Source organism: Phalacrocorax aristotelis, chromosome W, assembly GCF_949628215.1.
Source record: "Phalacrocorax aristotelis chromosome W, bGulAri2.1, whole genome shotgun sequence".
NCBI classification, from domain to species: domain Eukaryota; kingdom Metazoa; phylum Chordata; class Aves; order Suliformes; family Phalacrocoracidae; genus Phalacrocorax; species Phalacrocorax aristotelis.
In genome coordinates this window covers 11,516,935-11,530,569 of record NC_134310.1, presented here as the reverse complement: position 1 = coordinate 11,530,569, position 13,635 = coordinate 11,516,935, and the positions used below count along the sequence as shown (strand labels likewise).

The window sequence follows — 13,635 nt, the reverse complement described above, 5'->3', positions numbered from 1 at the left end:
GAATGTTTTTATGAAAGCCATTGCTATGGTGAATGTCCCATCTTCTGTCATGGGTCATAGAGCAATATGGGATCTATTGGAACAACTAAAAGTGGCTGAGGAGGACCGAAAAGCACCAAACATACCACCTAAGAACAGAAAGATACCTAAATCCCAGTCACAGTAAAGTTTACTGTTGAAAATAAAGAAGGTGGAGTTAATGAATGCCTTCTTTGCTTCCGTCTTCACTGCTAAGGCTGGCCCTCAGGCATCCCAGCCCCCAGAGGTGAGAGAGAAAACCTGGAGAAAGGAGGACTTCCCCTTGGTTGAGGAGGATTGGGTTAGAGAGCACCTAGGCAAGCTGGAGCCTCACAAATCCATGGGCCCCGATGGGATGCACGCACGAGTGCTGAGGGAGCTGGCAGATGTTCTTGACAAGCCACTCTCCATCATCTTTGAAAGGTCATGTGTAGCTGTACGCTTCTACGGGAGAACTTATCTTGGGCTGCATATCTCCGGGACACAGGGCTCTACCCACCCTGGGGACAGTGATGCACAGACATCAATATGATGGATACAAAATGTCCGTTTATTTAGCTGTGTCACACGCTTATATAGCTCTTGCGCTTCCTGTTCCTGCCACTCCTATGGGGAGGAGTCTATCCATCACAGCCCGTGATCTTCCGGTCGCCGATCCCTGTCTATTCCCCTACATCTCCCCCTCCCCATGCTACTAAAAGTTCTACAAAGCTACTTGCGTAAGCGGATACATATTGCGGTCAGGTCTATATTCATGTAACTCTTGCAGGCGCTCTTTGATTTGTCTTATAACACAGCATAACAATGGCAGCCCACAAGTAACTGTGATTACTACACACAACAAGATCCCCCCAATTATTACTATCCAGTTCCAGTTTATATCTCTCTTTTGCTGCCCTTTCCCAGTGTCGCTCTCGTTGCAATATTGCTTGCGATCTTGTCAAGGAGCTCATTTCTTTTCCCAATGGTACGGCTAGCATGAGGATCCATGTCAGCAGACCCTGCAAAGAGACAACTCAGAGAGGGATTATTTATTGTACATCCTTGCACAGTTCTGCTTTCACACACTTTGCAGGCACCCATTCTATGCGCCCTTCGTTCTCAACTGCGGCATAGCCCCTCCCCAGGCATCTCAGTTTCCATCCTCTCTCCCATTGCTCACTGCCTGGGAACCTTACTCGTACCTGCGGATAGCGCTCGCCTGCTTGAGCTTTGCCAAAGTGCTTCTCCACTGCTGTAACTCGCTCCTGCCCACGTATAAAATGATTAAGCGAATATAATGCACGCATTAAAATAGTTTGCTGAGCTGCTACGGGTATAGCTCCCTTATACCTCTCCCCCTCCCCAAGCTGTATTACTTTTGCTTTCAAGGTGCGATGAGCGCGTTCAACTATTGCCTGCCCCGTGCTATTGTAAGCAATGCCGTGTTTTAATACGATATTCCAAGCTTTACACCATTCTTCGGTACTTCGAGCCCGAAAGCATGGTCCATTGTCTGTTTTTATCTCGGTGGGCTTTCCAAGCCACGCCATTACCGTGGTCCAATGCGCAGTCAAGTGCGTTACGGTCTGCTTCCGATGTTGAGTAGCCATGATGACTCCACTATATGTATCAATTGTAATTGCCAGGTGCCTTCCGGGGGCCAACTGTGGACATTCAGTAAAGTCAGTCTGCCAGATAGCATTTGCTTCCAGTCCTCGAGGGTTGACTCCTGCCTCCCACAATGGCGAGTGCTGACAGTAAGGACAGGTGGCTACTACTTCTCTTGCTGCTCTTATTGAGATGCCACACTCCTTTGCCAAGGCTTTAGCACCGAGGTGCAGTTTTTCATGCAGTTTCTTTGCCTCCGTCAATGTCCAGACTCCCGCGGCTGCCTCATCAGCCATGCGATTCCCCTCAATCAGTGGTCCAGGCCCCGTCTGATGACTGCGAATGTGAATTACTGTCACAGTTGCTCCTCGCTGCGATAAAGCAACCTCTAGCATCAAGGCAATTTCCGTGTGTGGTACACCCTCTGGTTTCATGGACGTGACTAATTTATACACGTATAAAGAGTCCGTGCACACATTTATGTGCCGATCTATATCCTTCTGCAGGGCCACCTCTAGCGCTTTCGCTTCTAGCCACTGCACACTTTTACCCTGCTCCTCACACGTCTGGCGCATCCAACTATTCTCTTCTTTCCACACTACCGCCGCTACGTTCGTCTTCGAGGAAGCGTCTGTGAAATATGTTGGTCCTGGGTGAGGGGTATCCAAATCTCTACTATCCACACTTAAATCCACCACTTTGGCTGTCTCGGCCCACCTCTGTATCGTGCCTGTGACGATTTTCCCTGGGTATGAGTATACTGCCAATTGTATATCCTCTTCACTCTCTACCACCTTCCGCCATTTCTCCCCATTCCACGGCACTGTCAGCTTATCTGGCTCCTTCCCAAAGATTCCCTTGCTTTCCCGTCGCAGACGCCAAATCATTCCCCCGGCTACCTTGACTTTTGTGGAGAATGCATCCTTGGGAACCTTCTGATATACCCATCGCAGTGGTTTTTCTTCCCCCACCCGTATTTGATATAGCAATCCTAATCCTCCACTGGCGGTCAGAATCCAACCTGCTATTAATTCCTCCTGGGGGTCCCACCGCCATACTCCTTCCTTTTGCATTCGACGTTCTATCATCTGCAACTGCTGGACTGCCTCAGGGTCTAAACTCCTGGCCTCCCATGGGTCGGTCCCTTTCAGCAATGCATAGAAAGGTTGCATCTCCTCACCGGTGACGCGCACGAATGTCCGCAACCACTGCAGTGCTCCTACCAGCTTCTGTACATCGTGTAAATTTTTAACCTTAGGTGTAAGTTTAATAGGCTGAGCTTGTATGGAATCCCCTTGTATTCTAGCACCCAGAAATCCACACACTGGTCCTCGCTGTACCTTTGCCTCAGCTACCTTGAGGCCCTGTCCCGCAAGGCCCCTTTGGGTGTCTGAAAAGACTTGTTCACACAACGCCTCGGTGGGCGCAGCTATGAGGATGTCATCCATGTAGTGGATCATGTAGATTCTCTCCTGATACTGTTGCCTTACTTGCTGCAATGCAGAAGCCACATACCTCTGGCAGATCGCTGGAGAATTTTTCATCCCCTGCGGAAGTACTGTCCACTGCCATCTACTACCTGGTTCTGCGCGGTTCACCGCGGGCAGAGTAAAGGCAAATCTCTTTCTATCATCTGGATGTAGCGGAATGCTGAAGAAGCAGTCTTTGATATCTAAAACAGTGACTCGCCATCCTTTTGGGACAGCACTCAGATCTGGTAGGCCGGGTTGGAGAGGCCCCATGTCCTCCATTTGCTGATTTACTGCTCTAAGGTCATGCAGCATCCTCTATTGGTTTTTATCTTTCTTTTTTATAGCAAATATAGGGGTGTTCCACGGGCTCATCGAGGGCTCTAGGTGCCCTGCTTCGTGCTCTCGTTTTACTATAGCTCTTACAGCCTCTGTTTTCTCTGTTCTCAGGGGCCACTGCTCCACCCAGACGGGCTGTTCGGTTTTCCACACCAACTTGTGCTGTCGAAGCCCCTCTGAGGCAGTGGCCCTTATGCTAAATATTTCAACCCAATCCCCATCTGGGCAAGGGCGTTCCGCCCCAACAAGGGGCTTGCTACCCCATCTGCTACTAATATGGTCACTACGGCCGTGAGGAGCTTCCCTGCCTCCTCGTCCAGGACTTCGAGTTTTACAGGGCAAGTACTAGTTCTCGTCTGTTGTTCTCCTCCTACCCCTATTATACGCTTTCCCATGGCAAGGGGCCAAGTTGGTGGCCACCGTTCGAGTGGCATCACTGTGACATCTGCCCTGGTATCCACTAACATTCCCAGGCATATCCGTGCCGGGCAACTTGGCTCTTGCGGGGTAATCATCACTGCTGCCATGGGTCTCTTGTTACAGCCTATGACCAAGGCCATGCGGGGGCTGTAACCTGCAAATCTTGCTGGTTCTGCTCCCCTGCCTGAAGTCTCACTCCCCCTTGGCCCGCTACGGTGGGCCAAGCTCCTGGCGCTGGCACCATGACGGGGGCCATTTGACTCACAGGAGGCGCGAATCCCCCTCGCTTCGCCCTCCTTTGGCCGTTTCCCAGCTTTGTGGTTGGACAATCTCTTGCCAGGTGTCCTGGCTTCCCACACACCCAGCACCTCCCTACTGGGCGCGCTCCTCCTCCATTACGTCCTCCCCTTTCCGCTAATGGGCACCCAGCTTTAAAGTGCCCTTGCCGTCCACACAAGTGACATCTCAGCCCCACCCCGGCCGCTTGCACCATCACCCTTTCTTCGCTTCCACAGTCAGGGTTCTGGCAGACGTGCGCTCCCACACCGCCATGCTGATTCAACGCCTCCTGGCGCAAGACATGCCTAATGGTTTGACCCAATGATGCCCCCACCGCCAGGGTGCGGAGGACATCTTGTGTCTGCGGATTTGCTTGATTTTGGAGGCAATCCATAAGGACTGCCTCCTTGGCTGCTGGTGGCAATTCTGATTCTATAATAGCCTTCTGCAACCTGTCACAAAACATTGTAAATGGCTCTGCTAGTCCTTGCTGTATCTTTTGCCAAGGTTCTGCTTTTTTCTCATACCTGCCCACTTCACTATACGCTCTGCGGGAACTCTCCGTTACCGCTTGCAGCTCCCTGCCCCTTAATTCTGCTGCTTGCAACTGCGGGGTTTCCAGTCCTTGACTTCTGCCAGTGAGCCGGTCAAGGGTGGTCCCTCTCAGCAGGTGGCCCGGAACTGCCGCCGCTTGCTGTACGAGGGCATGGCAGGCACTGTGCATTGCCTCCTTCCAAAGTATGTACATTGTGGGAGCCAATATTGCTTTCGCCAACTGCTTAGCATCAGAGGGGGTCAACAGCGCTGCATGCGCAGCGTCCAGCAGCAATCCTACTCCTTCGTCTTTCAGCCCCTTTTCTCTAATTTCTCGCCATAAACTTCACACTAGCTTGGCATCTATCGGCGTCCACTCCACCCCTCCTCCTGGAGCTAGCCGGACAGGGAAGATCCCGGGCATCTCTATCCTTACTCCATCGAGGCTACAATCTCTGGCTATCAGCCGCCAGTTAGGTAACTCGACTGACTGTCGCTGGGGCGCCCCCTTCGTTAAGAGTCCTGTCTGCCGCCGAGTTACTTCCCCTAGTGCGCGTATAACCTGCTGCAGCTGCCGCAGCACGTCCTCCGCGGACCCCTCCGGAGCTGCAGCGCCCCGGACGCCCCCTTTTGACGGTCCCTCTCCTCCCTCCTTCTGATTGGTCCTCCGAGTCTCTGCTGCCTTATGCCTCTTTTTTGCGCGCTGCAGGCAAGCTGCCCCCTCTTCCCACATGTGGACATCGGTTTCTCCCCCAACTTCTGATTCGCTGCTACTCGAGGTTGTTCTATACCCACCCTGTCCTCCCCTCCAGGCACCCCAATCCCCCTCCTCGTCCGACTCCCATCTCAAGGGTTGCCCCGGGAGCCAGTCTCGAGGGTCGGGCAGAGGGCGGTGCCGCTGCCGGCGCTGCTTCCGGCGCTGAGCATCTTTCTCCTTCCGCTCCGTCACTCCCGCTGCGCCCGCCGCCACGTCACCCTCTCCGCGCCTGTGCCAAATCGTCCCAGGGGTATGCGTGGGGGGGGTATTCCAAGGGTCCTGCTGGCTCAACAGGGAACACCGCCGCTTCCCGATCCACCTCTTTGGGAGCCTCAGACTGAGTCGCTGGCCAGGCTACTCCGTCCGAACTCTCCCCTTCTTCCCCATCCCCCGCGATGCTTGCCCCTGTCTGCGTCCCCACTGCCCATCCTGGGTCTATTTCTGGGCTACTGTCGCCTGTAGCACCGTGCAGGCACCGCCGCGCCTGCCGCCACGTCTCCTGATCATCCCGAGCTTTCAATAGTAATCGGTGTATCTTTCCCCAGAGCTGTATGTACTGGGTTTTTCCCATCATAGCCCTTTCGGCTAACTCCTCTTTAATTCTCGCCCACTTATCCTTATTAAATATGTCTGCGGGACTTCGTATGAGCCCCTGCGTAATCATCCATTGGATGGCCTTTGAGGTAGGAGCCTTCGAAATCGAAGTACCATATTCCTTCCCCAATCCCTTCAGTACCTTTACGACTGAATCCATGGCGCGCCCGCCGACCTGCGGCTCCCCGTCCCGCCCCTGCGTGCCTCAAGCTATCTTTTCCCCCCGGCGAACTTGCCATGCCGCCCCGCCGATCACGTCGGGGTCACCACTTGTTGCTGTACGCTTCTACGGGAGAACTTATCTTGGGCCGCATACCTCCGGGACACAGGGCTCTACCCACCCTGGGAACAGTGATGCACAGACATCAATATGGGATACAAAATGTCCGTTTATTTAACTGCGTCACACGCTTATATAGCTCTTGCGCTTCCTGTTCCTGCCACTCCTATGGGGAGGAGTCTATCTTTCCGTCACAGCCCGTGATCTTCCGGTCGCCGATCCCTGTCTATTCCCCTACAGTCATGGAGGGCAGGAGAGATGCCCCAAAAACTAGAGGGTAGCCAACGTCACTCCAATCTTCAGAAAGGGCAAGAAAGAGGACCTGGGAAACTATAGGCCAGTCAGCCTCACCTCCATCCCCGGGGAAAGGTGATGGAACAGTTTGTTCTGGAGGTCATCTCCAGGCATGTAGAGGAAAAGGTGGTTATCAGCAGTAGTCAACATGGATTCACCAAGGGAAGATCATGCTTGACCAACCTGATGATAGCCTTCTATGATGGCATGACTGATTGGGTCGATGAAGGGAGAGCAGTAGATGTTGTCTATCTTGACTTCAGTAAGGCATTTGACACTGTCTCCCATAATATCCTCATAGGTAAGCTTAGGAAGTGTGGGTTAGATGAGAGGACAGTGAGGTGGATTGAGAACTGGCTGAACAGCAGAGCTCATAGGGTTGTGATCAACAGGGCAGAGTCTGGTTAGAGGCCCGTAACTAGTGGTGTTCCCCAGGGGTCTGTGCTGGGTCCAGTCCTGTTCAATATATTCATCAGTGACCTGGATGAAGGGACAGAGTGTAACCTCAGCAAGTTTGCTGATGATACAAAACTGGGAGGAGTGGCTGATACACCAGAAGGCTGTGCTGCCATCCAATGAGACCTGGACAGGCTGGAGAGCTGGGCCTAGGGGAACCTGATGAAATTCAACAAGCGCAAGGGTAAGGTCCTGCACCTGGGGAGGAACAACCCCATGCACCAGTACAGGTTGGGGGCTGAACTACTGGAAAGCGGCTCTGTTGAGAAGGACCTGAGAGTGTTGGTGGACAGCAAGTTGACCCCAAGCCAGCAATGTGCCCTTGTGGCCAAGAAGGCCAATGGTATCCTGGGCTGCATTAAAAGGAATGTGGCCAGAAGGTAGAGGGAGGTTATCCTCCCCCTCTATTCTGCCCTAGTGAGGCCACATTTGGAGTACTGTGTCCAGTTCTGGGCTCCCCAGTTCAGGAAAGACAGGGAACTGCTCGAGTAAGTCCAGCAGCGAGCTAACGAGATGATCGGGGGCTGGAGCATCTCCCTTATGAGGAAAGGCTGAGAGACCTGGGTTTGTTCAGCCTGGACAAGAGAAGACTGAGGGGGGATCTCATCAATACCTATAAATATCTGAAGGGTGAGTGTCAAGAGGATGGGGCCAGACTCTTTTCAGTGGTGCCCAATGACAGGACAAGGGGCAATGGGCACAAGTTGGAACATAGGAAGTTCCACCTAAACATGAGAAAAAACTTCTTTCCTGTGAGGGTGACAGAGCAGTGGAACAGGCTGCCCAGAGAGGTTGTGGAGTCTCCTTCCCTGGAGGCATTCAGAACCTGCCTGGATGTGGTCCTGTGCCCCCTGCTCTAGGTGTACCTGCTCAAGCAGGGATGTTGGACAAGATGATCTCCAGAGGTCCCTTCCAACCTCTGCCATTCTGTGATTCTGTGGTTCTGTGATTCTGTGATTCATAAAATCCTTAAACTGTTGTCTGTATTGTCCATTTAAAAAAACATGTTGGGGGGAGTGATTAAAAAACACACCCCTGTTTAGCTGGGTTATAAGTTTTATTTAAAGAATAAATTTATGAAAATCATTACAAGTGAGGCATGACTGGGTATTCTGAAATATATTTTGAGTAGCTCTGGTGACAGGGAAAAATCCATATTCATATTTTACAAAATGCATCACCATCTGGTTATTTTGTACTAGATTAGATTACCATTTTAAAAGCTGTTTGAAAGGTAGTCCCTTGTTATGATGATGAAGGAGAAAGAAACTGTGGTATCCGCAGGCCGTGGAGAGGGGATGCTGCTGTTGCTGCTTCTGGGATGCAATATCCATAGCACTGAGCTTTAAGAATGACACGAAGCTTTCATGAAAGAGAGCGCTGTTTGAGGGTACCCATAAGATTCAAAAAACTTGAATAGAGGAAAGCCTCAGCTTAGTGGCAGATCTCGGGGAGGAGATGAGTAGGTTGAGGAGTATCAAGGAGGCTGAGAAGGAGATTGTCTACCGGAACTGCACCCTACCGTCCCTGGGACAGACCTTTCAGGTAGACAGGACACATGATGCAGAGGATTCCCAATCCTCTCTCCACCCAGCAAAACGCGGTGACTTAAGGGATAGGGGGCAATGGCAACAAGTTCCTGCCTGGTGCAACAGGCACATCTCCTATGTGACTACCCCACCTTCCCAGGTGCCCTTGTATAATAGGTATGAGGCTCTGCAAGTGGAACCAAACAATAGTGAGGATGATGGTCCATCTAGGTTGGATGTGTCGCCAAGGTTAAGTCAGCCTACTCACTATGTCAAAACCACTTCCATAAAGAAAAAAGATGGTTCGCTGTCATAGGAGACTCTCTCCTGAGGGGAGCAGAAGGCCCAATATGCAGTCCAGACCCACTTAGGGAAGTCTGCTGCCTCCCTGGGGCCCAGGTAAAGATGTTACAAGAAAATTTCCTACCCTGGTATGGCCCTGGATTTTTATCCATTATTGCTTTTTCATGTAGGCAGCAACAAAGTTGCAATAAGAAGTCTGAGGGCAATCAAAAGAGACTTCAGGGCCTTGGGACAACTGGTTAAGGGATCAGGAGCACAAGTAGTGTTCTCCTCTATCCTTCCAGTTGCAGGGAATATTGTTGGAAGAAACAAGAAGACCCAGCTGATCAATACCTGGTTCCATGACTGTTGTCACCAGCAGAATTTTGGGGTTTTTTATCATGGGTCAGTCTACGTGACACCAGGCCTGCTGGTGACAGATGGGATACACCTTTCTTAAAGGAGGAAAAGGATCTTTGCACAGGAGTTAGCAGGGCTCATTGAAAGAGCTTTAAACTAGATTTGAAGAAGACAGGGATAAAACCAGGCTCGCTAGTGATAAGCCATAGGGCAGAACACCAATGTTTGAGGGATGGTGTGCTAGCGAGGTCCTTCAGTCTGCTCCACAATGTGCTGAGTACACTGGAGCACATTTAAAATGTCTCTATACTAATGCACACAGCATGAAGAATAAACAAGAGGCGCTAGAAGCTTTGTCCCAGTCCCAGAGCTACGACATCATTGGTGCGGCGAGCGAGGAAAGCAAGCAGCCAACTCAACGTGAGTGATAGAGCAAGCTTCAGTTTTATTTTTAAGTCACAGCGCTTTTATATGCTCTTGTAAACAAGCTTCAACAATTACTTCATACGGATTGCGACACCTCCTTAACGAACAGTCTATTTCTGTACTTCGTGCCTAAACTCCTTGTTGTTTGTCGGATGCTCTCAAGGCCGAGAGATATTCCTGCCTTTCTTCTTTGCTCTCAAGGCCGAGATATCTCTCGCCTTTCTTCCTCCTCCTGGTGACTTGCAGATTCTCTGTAATTTCCCATCATCGGGTCTGATCTCTGTAATTTTCCATCAGCGGGTCTGACACTGGGTCTGTAGTCAAGCTAATTCCATCGCGTACCTATAATCCTCCAGCCCGCTTTCTATCTCAAACAACTTATCAGGGGACCCGCATGTGGATTCAAGCCTATAGTTTCCCACATTTCCCCCTTTTTCTTTTGTTCCTTGAGAAAGGAACACGGCACTCATACTTCTTTCCATCATTCGTCGCATACATTGCAATATACAAGGAACACACATTAATACAATGATAAACAGTATAAATATCATTAGTCCCATCTGCAAAATACTCTTAATCCAATTGCCAATGCCCCATCCATTAAACAAGCTGTTAAAACAATGCCATGGATCATCCTCCCTAAGTTCTGAGACCCTCCTTCTTAAGCTCTCAATACTTGCATGTATTGATTCCGAATGATCTGATAGATTCATGCAACACATCCCTTCAAATTCAGCACACCCATGTCCTTGGGCTAAAAGCAAAAAATCTATGGCTGCGCGGTTTTGCAGCGTAGCGTGTCTTACAGAGCCTACATCTAGTAATAAGTCAGATAACGCCTTTGATGTGGCATTTGTTTGCTTAGCTAGCCAACACCCTAGCTTGTTTAATGTCGTGAGGCTTTGAGCAACACCAACTCCAGGAGCCAAGAAGGAAGCAGCTATGATCTTTGCCGGATTCCAAAACTCAGCTGTAGAGTCACAGCTGTTCTCAAACTTATGAGTGCTCCTTTTGCTTCTCATCTTTCTATAATGTTGATAAATCATTGAAGTGTTAGGAGTAAGAAGTGTTAGGCGACCTATAGAGCAAGGCCCTCCCTTTATATGTGACGGGATGCCAGGCCAAGCCCGGTCTCCACAAATTAAAAACAAACCTGCAGGTAGAGCAATAGGCATATTGCTAGAGCGGGATATATTTGCAGAGGTATAGTTACACCAAGCAGTGGCATTTTTATATACACTTAGGGTGGCATTCACAGGCCAAGAAAGAGACTGGTTTCGTTCCGTATAATTAAAGTATAAACAAGCATCCATTGACAAAGAACCTAATAGCTCAAGCTCTTGTGGCTCGAGATTAGTTTGAGGGCGATGGACTGCCCAACCGTCCCAATTATTCACACAATTCTGGGGAGTATCACAAAGGCTCCCTAAGTGTGGTGTATTTTGTGGTATCACTAGCGTCCAATTATCAACCGGCACTCCAACCAAACAGGTGGAGAGGGGATTTCCTGGCGATGACAATGATAGGCAGATGGAATCTTGGCCTGTTAGATTTGCCAGGGTAACCCATACATTCTGTTTTGGCTGGGGCGGTATGTACATGCCCTCGGTGATTCTTATCACGATACTTACGATGACTAACGGGAGTACTATTGATTTGTCTAATCCAGTCAAGGGTGTGCAATTCATATCGTCTAGAACCCTCTATTTCGTGGCCTGCGATAATTAAAACCTTATGTGTCTGTAATGGGTGATAGTAGCAACTGTCACACCACCCCCTAGCTCGATGGGTTCTTACCCACCCGCGCTGTTGACAGCTATGACACTCTCTTAGTACCCAGGGTCGGCACTTATTACATTGGGGACATTCTATCCGTATCCTGGCTACCTCTACCAGTGCAGTCATACGTCTTCACTGTCTCCTGTCACTTCGCAGATTTCGTTCTTCTGTTCGTTAGGCATAGCCTTTACCCATCTACTGGGTATCCATCTTGGACCTGTGGGGGTAAGCACACACATGTAACCTCGACCAAAATATTTGACTTCTACGGGCCCTTGCCATAGACCAGTGGAAGGGTCTCGATACTTTACCATTACTGCCTGTCTTGACTCCTTCCTACCGTCATTCCCATGCACCCACGCAGGAGGGTTATCGTGTTCTGCAAATATGCACAAGTGATTTAATACAAACAAAACTTTTGCAAGCCGTTCTTGTACATCTTTTACGTCTCGAAATTTGTTTAGATATTGTTTTAGAGTCTGGTGCGCCCTCTCAATTATTGCTTGCCCTGTGGGTGAATGTGGAATGCCCGTGAGATGGCGTACCCCCCATGCCTGTAAAAATTTCCTAACCTTCTGACTACAGTATGCTGACCCATTGTATGTCTTAACCTGTGTTGGAGTTCCCATTACAGCAAAACAGACTGTTAAATGACGTATAACATGGACAGCCTTTTCCCCTGACTGTGCTGTTGCCCATAAAAACTTGCTATAAGTATCGATAGTAACATGAACATATTTTAGTTTCCCAAATTCTGACACATGCGTAACGTCCATTTGCCATATTTCCCTGTCCTGAAGGCCTCTGGGATTAACTCCTAGCCCTATGCCTGGTCCGTGATGGCTGCAGGTAGGGCAGGCTTGTCTTCGGCTGTAGGCTTGTAAATATCCATTCCAACACCCTTATCTTCTCCCCCTTTTTCTTTTTGCGCTGAGTAAGTGCACCCAAAATGTGAGTAGAACCATGGAGTATGGTGAGATCGATGGGGAGATCGGGGTCCAGCCGGTCTACTGCTCTCTGAACGATCTCGGAGCTGAGGCGTTGTATCATCGAGGTTTGTTCGGCAGTCGGTCGGACCGGCGCGGCAGGGTCAGTGCCCTTTAACATAGGGCGAAGAACCTCCAAGTCATCATTAGTGATTCCGGCTACTGGCCGTAGCCATTGTAGGTCTCCTAACAGCCGTCGAGCATCATTAAGGGTTTTGATTGCCGTGTGTAACGTAAGTTTCTGTGGACTTACTTGAGAGTCACTGATGCGCCATCCGAGGTATTTCCATACTGGCGAACGTTGAACCTTCTCTGCTGCGATTACTAGGTCGTGTAGCTGGAGCTGTTGCTGTAAATATAATTCTTGCTGTGCCGAGAAGGGTTGTTGTTGCGCGAACAAGATGTCATCCATGTAATGGTAAATTATAGTGTCCAGCCATTGCTGCCGCACATTTTTTAATGCAGCATCTACGAAAAGTTGACACAGAGTAGGGCTATTCTTCATGCCTTGTGGCAATACTGTCCATTCGAAACGTAAGTCAGGACCCTCTCTGTTGATTGCTGGTAACGTAAATGCAAATCGCTGGGTATCCTGAGGATGCAGCTTTATAGTAAAGAAGCAGTCCTTTAAATCAATAATTAGCAAATGCCAACCAGCTGGTAACATGGCTGGATTTGGAAGGCCAGGCTGTAAAGCCCCCATCGCTTGCATTTGCTGATTTACTGCCCGTAAATCATGTAACAGCCTGTATTTCCCTGACTTTTTCTTGATAACAAAAATAGGGGTGTTCCAGGGGCTTGTCGACGGTCGGAGATGTCCTTGATCTAATTGTTCTTTTATTAATATGTGGGCTTGCTGTAGACTTTCCCGTTTGAGCGGCCACTGCCCGACCCATACTGGCTCTTCTGTGAGCCATGCTGATCTTCTGTGGACGAGTGTCCATCAAAGTGACATCTACTGCTGTTGCCAAGTCCAAGCCGAGGCTTCCTCTGGTGGTGGGTTGTAAATTGGAAGCTGGCCGGAGCTGCTCGGCACGACTGGTGGCGTGGTGACGGAGTGCTGAGAAGTCACTGGAGCCGCAATTGGTGCCTGCGCGCTGCGACTCTGGGTGCTCAGCTTCCCGTTTCCCGAACGCTGGCAGGCAGTTGTATTGTGGCCTTGAGCCTGGCAGTGTTTGCACCATAAGTTAGCTTCGCTGCACTGTCTCTTCATGTGTTCTGCTTTTCTGCAGCGGAAGCATCT

The 13,635-nt window shown here is 50.0% G+C and overlaps 1 long non-coding RNA gene across 1 annotated transcript; it reads right to left on the bottom strand.

Moving 5' to 3' along the window:
- Window positions 1-545: 545 nt before the first annotated feature.
- Window positions 546-6,388, bottom strand: LOC142049572 (uncharacterized). The gene is made up of 2 exons (XR_012657761.1): window positions 6,317-6,388; window positions 546-1,019 (listed from the first exon to the last, which is right to left on the bottom strand). It is a non-coding gene; the product is annotated as an uncharacterized LOC142049572 (long non-coding RNA).
- Window positions 6,389-13,635: the final 7,247 nt, after the last annotated feature.